The 8,138-nt window shown below is 38.9% G+C and overlaps 1 pseudogene; it reads left to right on the forward strand.

The window, feature by feature from the left end:
• The first annotated feature begins 3,374 nt into the window (after positions 1 to 3,374).
• Positions 3,375 to 4,343, forward strand: LOC103555742 (olfactory receptor 52E5-like; annotated as a pseudogene).
• Positions 4,344 to 8,138: the final 3,795 nt, after the last annotated feature.

Here is an 8,138-nt window from a genome sequence, read left to right on the forward strand (position 1 = left end):
GACAATTTTTTTTGCCAGGAACTAAATTTTACCTGTCTAATTAAATGGATAACTTGTTATCATAACTTAAGGATATGCTGCAAATTCATTTCAATTATTTAGATATTTAATTTCCTATTTAATATTTTAGTTATAAAAATCTTAGTTCTTAGAGTCTGAATATTCACATTTATATATTTAAAGGCTGTAATAGACCTATAGAAAAACTATTTTCAGTTTTGTTCATTCTACATGTTCCAAATATGTTTAATCTCCAGAAAATTCAATTTTGCTTTCATCCATTAACAATTTCTACTATTTGAGAACTTTCCTGCTGCATTATAGATTTCATTTCTGAGACATTGCTAAATGTCACTTAACCCAGACAGTGAGTAATCCAAATGGAAATGAATGACAAAGTGATATCAGCAAGGCTGTAATTTTTAAGAAGCATAGCAGAAAATACATGAGAAAACTGCATTCATCACCAAGTGCACATTCCAGGGGCTGTAACATGAAGGGCATGCTTGGAAACAGCAGGCTGTGCTGACAGACATCCCAAAAAAGCTAAATTTCTTGGAGATTTCATCAGTCTCTAGAGCTGTTAACAAAAGAGTTTATACAAAGTTCTCAACACTGCAAGGCTCAGAAGGAGTAGCTCTGCCGCTTTGTTCCAAATGCTGTGTTAAGCATTGGAAATTCGTCATCTTGGCTGAGATCCATGTCTGTGAAGCATTAGCATGCTTCAAGCCAATCTAAAAGGACTCAACTAGCTTATCATTTAAAAATTCTGGGGCTACTAAAAGCTGAGTCTTGGCACATAGTCCCCACTTTTGCTAGCTAAATATTTTCATCAGGAGCAACTCTGATGCTCACTAAGTATTTGTGTAAGAATAAGATTCTCAACAATTTCATCTCAGAATGCAGCTAAGCAAGCGGAATCCACATCAGCATACCCGCATTAAATGCAGTGCTTCTTTAGCGCAAAGAAAATATACTCTCTATATCCGAGTATGGTAGGTTAATATGTGACCTGTTGCTCTCTTTCTGGTGTTTTTGTGATACCCAACCTGTCCCCAACTGTGTGACTTTCTTTTATGTTTGTAGCTAGGTACAATCAAGTAACGCTCAAGTCCTGCTTTACTGAGGGTTGTCATACCCCATTAAAGTGTCCTCTGATATCCCTGCTCTAAGCATGGAACTCAGTGGATTATTTAACTTTCAAAGGGTAACATTGTTTCCCTTTTTCAAATGTTGCCCTTTGATGAGAGTAGCACCTGTAAAGGAGATTTCTTAAAGTTAGTTTGGAGTTCACTTCATATTAAAAGTAAGCAAGTAAAAGCAACTATCAGTGTTCATAGACAGCAAATACACACTGAAGAAAGGAAGCGAAATGAACAAATTTGCCTTAGACAATCTGTAATGATCAACTAAAAGTTTTAAATCTCAATGTGATTAAATTTTACTTTAATATACACAATAAAACATTTAACCCTTTAAGGATTGTATTGCCTTTGCAGTAAATTGATTTTAGGTGTATATATGTCAATGAGAAGTAAACTCCTGCTTCTGATGTGGAAACCTTGCAAGAGATAAATGAATGAAAAGGAAATTCCCATATATGGTGGCAGGACGGCAGGAAGAGCACTATAAGGAGTTTGACACTTTTGTCATCTTGTGTCCTGTTTGTCTAGATGACATAGTGTTTGAGTTGGACTTCTCAGATTTTCCACTGATAAGTAAACTGTTGGGGATGAAGGATAGCAACCAGGCATGATCTAAGGGGAGACACAACCATAATTTCCCTGTAATGACATTCATCCCGAGGGAGAACACCTAGCCATTGAGCTCAAGGGAGGGATTTAGAGGAGGTGAGAGATATGGGTAGTTAACATCACTACACTCTTCTTTGTACTGTGTAGGCCCAGTAAAATTAGACTCTTTTAAAAGCCCAATGTTGAGTGCTCATTTAGACCTCAACCTAGAATGTTACCTTAGAAAGGAAAGGAATATAACAGGCATGCTAGACAGAACAATGCACACACTAAAATATGCCCATGCCTTAGTCCGATAAACATCCAATCTGCTTAACTATTTTGTTTGAACCACTCAACATTTTGTAACAAATTTCAATACAATTGGACAGAGAAGAGCATAACTATATAGACAGTATTCACGACTCCCTGTATAACATATTTGTGACCTTTTTTCTCTGAAGACATTTGATTTGTCCTCTCTGAGATAGGCTCCTTTCTCTACTTCTTGCGTCTTTATTTACCTGAGGATCCTTTGAGAACTCAGAGAGATTCATTCACTCATATGATATTCCTCCTAATATAGCTCTCCAGAGATTTTAAATATTTTTAACATGGAAAAGAACAAAACATGATAGTGTCTTAATCACAATAGGGATTTGTGGTTCCTAGAGTCATGTGCACAGAATTTTTAGTTATTTATAAACCCATTGACACCAAAAATACTGGTCTTCAGCAACAATGGGAGCTTACCTAATATTCTGCCTGATGAGAATCTCTGCTTGATTCAATATGAACTTTATATCTACATAAATCAGAACTTAGGTCAACACCTACACTCATCAACTAAAACGAACAAATAAAACTCTCTCTCATTATGTTCCATGTCTCAGTGAATAGCACCAATACTCACCCATTTGCCCAAGACAGAATCCTGGACATTAAACATGACTTACTACTCTCTTTCAGCCCCCAAATCACATCAGAGTTCCCTGCCAATTTATTTCATGTACCATTGCCTCACCATCTCCATTACCACTTGTTTAAATCAGGCTAGCATCATCTCCCACTCAACTTACTTCAAACTCTAACCTGCCCCTTGAATCCATTCTTCATTGTGACATTACAGAAATTCCTCCAAAATGTAAGCATATTTTACATCATTCCTAGGACTCTACAGAGCATCAAGTTTGGGACATATCTTGGTCTGGAAAACAAGATATAGGGGCCGGCCCAGTGGTGCAGTGATTAAGTTCACACATTCTGCTTCTCGGGGGGCCCGGGGTTTGCCAGTTCGGATACCAGGTGCGGACATGGCACCACTTGGCACGCCATGCTGTGGTAGGTGTCCCACATATAAAGTAGAGGAAGACGGGCACGAATGTTAGCTCAGGGCCAGGCTTCCTCAGCAAAAAGAGGAGGACTGGCAGTAGTTAGCTCAGGGCTAATCTTCCTCAAAAAAAAAGAAAAAAGAAAAACAAGATATAAAGAATCTGCCATGTTCTGTATTTGGAGGCTTTTAAAATCTTTTATCACTTTCTACCCCAGGGTCTTCTGCTGAGTATTAAGGCAGAGAATTGATGCTATGTCTCTCCATGACCTGAAATAATGGCATGAATGAGATGAGAGTCTTAACACAGTATGGAAAAATTGGCCAACAATCATGAAGATGTCCCATCAAACACTGCTCAATTCCATCTTTCCTCTTTTGTCCTTTTGGGGATTCCAGGCCCAGGAAATTTCCACATCTGGATTGGTTTCTCCTACTGTGCTGTGTATCTGATTATGCTCCTGAGGAACATTATAATCCTCTTTATAATTCTGTCTGAGCCTAGTCTCCACCCCCCCCCATGTTTTCCTTCTGGCATTGTTGGTCTGAACTGACTTAAGCCTGTCCACTGCCGCTATCCCCAAGATGCTGGGCATCTTCTAGCTCAATTTCAAGGAAATATTTTTTGATAACTTCCTTGCACAGATGTTTATGATTCATCTTTGCACAGGCCTGGAGTCTGGAGTCCTGACAGTCATGGCCATAGACCACTATGTTGCCATCTGCTATCCCCTGAGATATACCATGATCCTCACCAACAAGGTGGTGGCCATTCTAGATATAGTCATCATAGTGAGATTTTTAATCTTCGTTATCCCTTTTGTGTTTCTCATCTTGTTGTTGTCATTCTGTGGTGCCCATATCATCCTCCACACCCACTGCAAGCACATGAGCATTGCCTGTCTCTCCAGGGCCAGTATCAAGGCCAATAATTTGTTTGGGATGGTTGCCTTTTCTGTGGGGTTCATTGACCTTATTGTAATTGCTTTCTCCTATGTGAAGATACTCCACACAGTGTTCCATTTACCATCATGGAATACCTGATTCAAGGCTCTCAACACCTGTGGCTTCCATGTCTGTGTCATGCTCATCTTCTGCATCTCAGTACTTTTCTTTTTTCTGACCCACCACTTTGGTCACCACATTCTGGCTATATTCATATATTTCTGGCCAAACTCTCTCTGTTTGTTCCACCTGCACTCAACCCTATTATCTATGGGATCAGGACAAAGCAGATCCAGAAGCGAGTCCTAAGAATTCTTAACCCTAAAGATGTTTGATCCTTAGCTTCCCCAGCCATCATGTTATATGTGATATTATGATACATATATATAAATATAATTTGGATTCAGTTAGAAGGAGAAACCAAAGCCCAATGCAGAACATATATTCTAAACACTCTCAAGCACTATTGTATTACACCTCTGCTTTAGTCCTACTAACTTTCTGAACCAACTTGGAAAAAACTATACAAGAGATATCAACCATTATCTTCCTGCCCTCGCCACATGCCCATGGTCACTGATCCACTGTATGGCTGTGTTGTGATAACAATCTTACTTTTCATAACTGGCTGAACTTCCCAAAAGTGGCCATAGGTTGGCTTGATTTAACAAGATTTGTTGTGTTATTAAACTTCTGTGAGATCATTTTGAATTTGAAATCTAAGAGAATTAATTAATCAGTTCACTAAGGAAACTGAAAATTAAATCGAAATTTTAGTGCCAGAAGGCTAATCATGTGTAACAAGTTATGTTATATGTTATTTACATATATAAAATTTCCCATTGAGGAGATTTAAGGAGTGCTGTGCAACTTTCTAAAAGAAAAAAACTTTTGAAACAAATAACCTCATTTCTTCAACAAGTAATGTCTAAAATTAATATTATTCTCTTAAGTCTGGCCTCTGGTGTTTCTGGGGTACTCCCTAGTAATCCACATATCTCAATAGCCATAGAAATGAATTTTGACCAATGACACTTCAATAATATCTCAGATATCTCTCCAGCATATATGCAGGGATCTTATTTAACATAATCTGCTTCTAGCACCATTATTAAGGCAATGGCCACTAGAACGAATCAAGACAGAACTGTGGTAGAAGGCAGATCCAAGTGATGATCAAAAGAACTGGAAAGATATTGCCATAACTTCTGTTCATCATTGTTTGAAAACTGCTTCTCTAGGCTTTAATCTCCCGACACTTTGGTCCTGCCCCAACCATGAGTCTAGCATACTTCCACAGCCAGAGGGCCATCCTGGGCAGAGTTCCAGGTGTTTCCAGCAGAAATGTGTTGGTGTGTGATGAAAGTTCAGAAAGGACAGGACAGAGCACAGACAATGTCTGCTACAGTCTACCCCTGTACTGGTCAGATCTTCTCATTCTCTATGTTAGTGTTAGCTCTGTCCTGTCACTAGTTCTTCAAGATAGCAGCCTATCACAATTTATAAGGAAGGATTTAAAATAGGGATAGACATTCCTGTCTCTGCAGTTGGTACAGAGGCTGCAAACAGTGTTCTTCACCTCCCTGCTTTACCCCCCAATCTAGATTTCACTCACATGCAATCAGCACTTTTAGAAGTCACTACTTCTAGCTGCCTGGTCGTTCATTGCCTCTTCTTTCCTGACACGTGCTCTGAGGTGGGCATTAATGTGAACCATTAAGATCTGTATGCTTTGTGCCAAATCTCATGGTGACACTCACATGTTTCTTCCCCAGAACTCTTTGCCTCTGATTTTCAAGTCTTGCTAATCCTCTCTTTGCACTGAGTTCATGGCCAGATGCACTGCTCAGAGCTCTGTCTCCATCTTTGCGGTTCTCCGAAAATTAAGGCTGTAATGTGGCAACAGTGCATTTTTAACTTTCAAATAGTAAGTTAACTAATTCATTACTAGGAAGAGCTTTTTCTTCTCCCTTTTATCTGGTCATAGGGAGGCTCCTTGAGGACATAGATGTGAAGAGAGGCAAAGGCATTCATGAAAATGAAGTTGGCAAAATGAGATCTGTGACAACTGATTATGTAACTTGTGCCCTCTGTATTTGCTCTAGGCAACTCCAAAAATACTATTCTCTTCTTAGGATGGGTTGCTGCTATGCCTGTGCAACCTTCTTATCTCTTGCTTCAGACAATTGGAGCTGTGTTTTGAATAGTGGTTAGTTCTCTGTTTCATTCTTTACTGCAGAATCCATGGGTTTATGCTGGGGATCATAATTTGCCAGATAAAATTATCCAGTTTCCTTGTCTACTACTAATACCCAGAGTACCATTGTATCTCCCAAACCCTATGGTCTGAGAAGCAGAGCTGCTTGAAATTCACCTCAAACGTGCTACAGAGCTCTCTGTTGATCTTGGTCCCAAACAAAGCTGTCAGCCTTCAATGTCACCTAGTGAGTGGATCAAATTAGAATTCTCAAGGGTATTATATGCTGTCTCCAAAATCCCAAGAATCCTCTTTCTTAGTGACAGGTGCAAAGAACAACAATTTATCCGTTAACATGGGGATGATGTCTGAGCATGCTCCAAACCATTGGTAATGTAAAAATGTCCTTAATATGGCAAACTCCTGAATCTTTGTGGTATTTATATTCTACCCTGTCATGTGTATGTCTTATCAGAGAATCCAGGGTACTTGATACTTTCTGTTTAACCACTCTGAATAATATACAGTGTCAAAATGCACTAGGTTCTTTCAGTCTATATTGTGACAAAGAGAAAAAAATGTAATGTAGCCTAGAAGGAGTCCTTGAGTGTGCACTGCTGCCTACCTCAGTTGAATGAAAACTGCTTTTAGTCTATTTTCTTGATAGGGATTAACTGAAAAGAACATAACACAGAACAATATTTACAGAGTGAATGCTAGAGACTTGTCTATTTTAGTAAAGATGCCACATCTGGCACAGTAGTTGTTATTGGGTTTACAACTTGGTAATAGCTATTTTTTGTCCATCGTTATCTGCCATAAGCCATAGCTTATGCAGGAAATATATGAGTGAGTTTAAATAGGGATGTGTTTGAGGACCACTTCACTACGTCCCTGAAGTGTTTGTGCCATTCCACCAGGGATGCAGGGTTGGTTATGATTAATTGTATTGACCATGATGAGGGGAACTGTAGCTTCAGGGGCAATACAGGATGCGTTAATGATTAAGTTATTGCTGTGGACAACTGGAGCTCAGTCTGGGGAATCTTAAGAGACTGATTAGAAACTCTTTCAGGTTATTCATCTGAGGGCAAGGAAGCTTGGGCGTCCAACTCCCATAAATCACTGTTTGAGAACTGTTCTTGGGGGAACGACTCCTCCCCACTTCCTATCTGCCCTGGGCTCTGGCCAAGAATGCTTCTGAGGCCAGCAAACGTACTCCTTCAAAGATTCACAGATAATTTTGAGAGAAAGCTCTTGGTATGAGAGAGGGATGAACATCTCCAGGTAAGACACCAGCAATGTCTTCCGCCTGAGTCAAACACACCAAGGTTTTCATCCCTGCCATGCTTCTCAACTGATGCATATCCTTTTCAAGTTACTTAACCAAATGTTTTACACATGCCTGACTGAATTGCTGGCTCTATACGACAAAGTTTTCACAAGTCTAGGTGACAAAAGAATGTTAAGAATGACAGAAATATTCTGAAAATACTAGTAAATGGAATACAAAGGATATTTTTAATTCTGAGACTTCTGATCTTCCCCTTTTTTGTGTTAAAATGTCCTTTTGAAAAATAATGGTAATAGTGTATGATAATATTTTAATGTTTTAACTTAACTAAACATAAATTGGCATCCCCACTTTCTCATTTTTTGTTCATATTTTTCTATCAATTTTATTAACCTATAGTTTATATACAATGAAATGCATCTGGTATAATGAGTTTTTACAAAGGGTGCACCCATTTTGACAACCACCAAAATCAAGAAAAAGAATATTTCCATCGCTGAAAAAAGTATCCTCTTTCTCATTTCCAGTTGGTCTCTTCCTCCACCCTGGCCTTAGGCAAGCATTGGTCACTTTTTGCAACTATGCATTAGCTTTCTGTATTCTAGAATTGCATAGAAATGGAATCATGTAGAATGCACT

This window comes from Equus przewalskii, unplaced genomic scaffold (genome assembly GCF_037783145.1).
Source record: "Equus przewalskii isolate Varuska unplaced genomic scaffold, EquPr2 contig_6335, whole genome shotgun sequence".
In the NCBI taxonomy this organism is placed as follows: domain Eukaryota; kingdom Metazoa; phylum Chordata; class Mammalia; order Perissodactyla; family Equidae; genus Equus; species Equus przewalskii.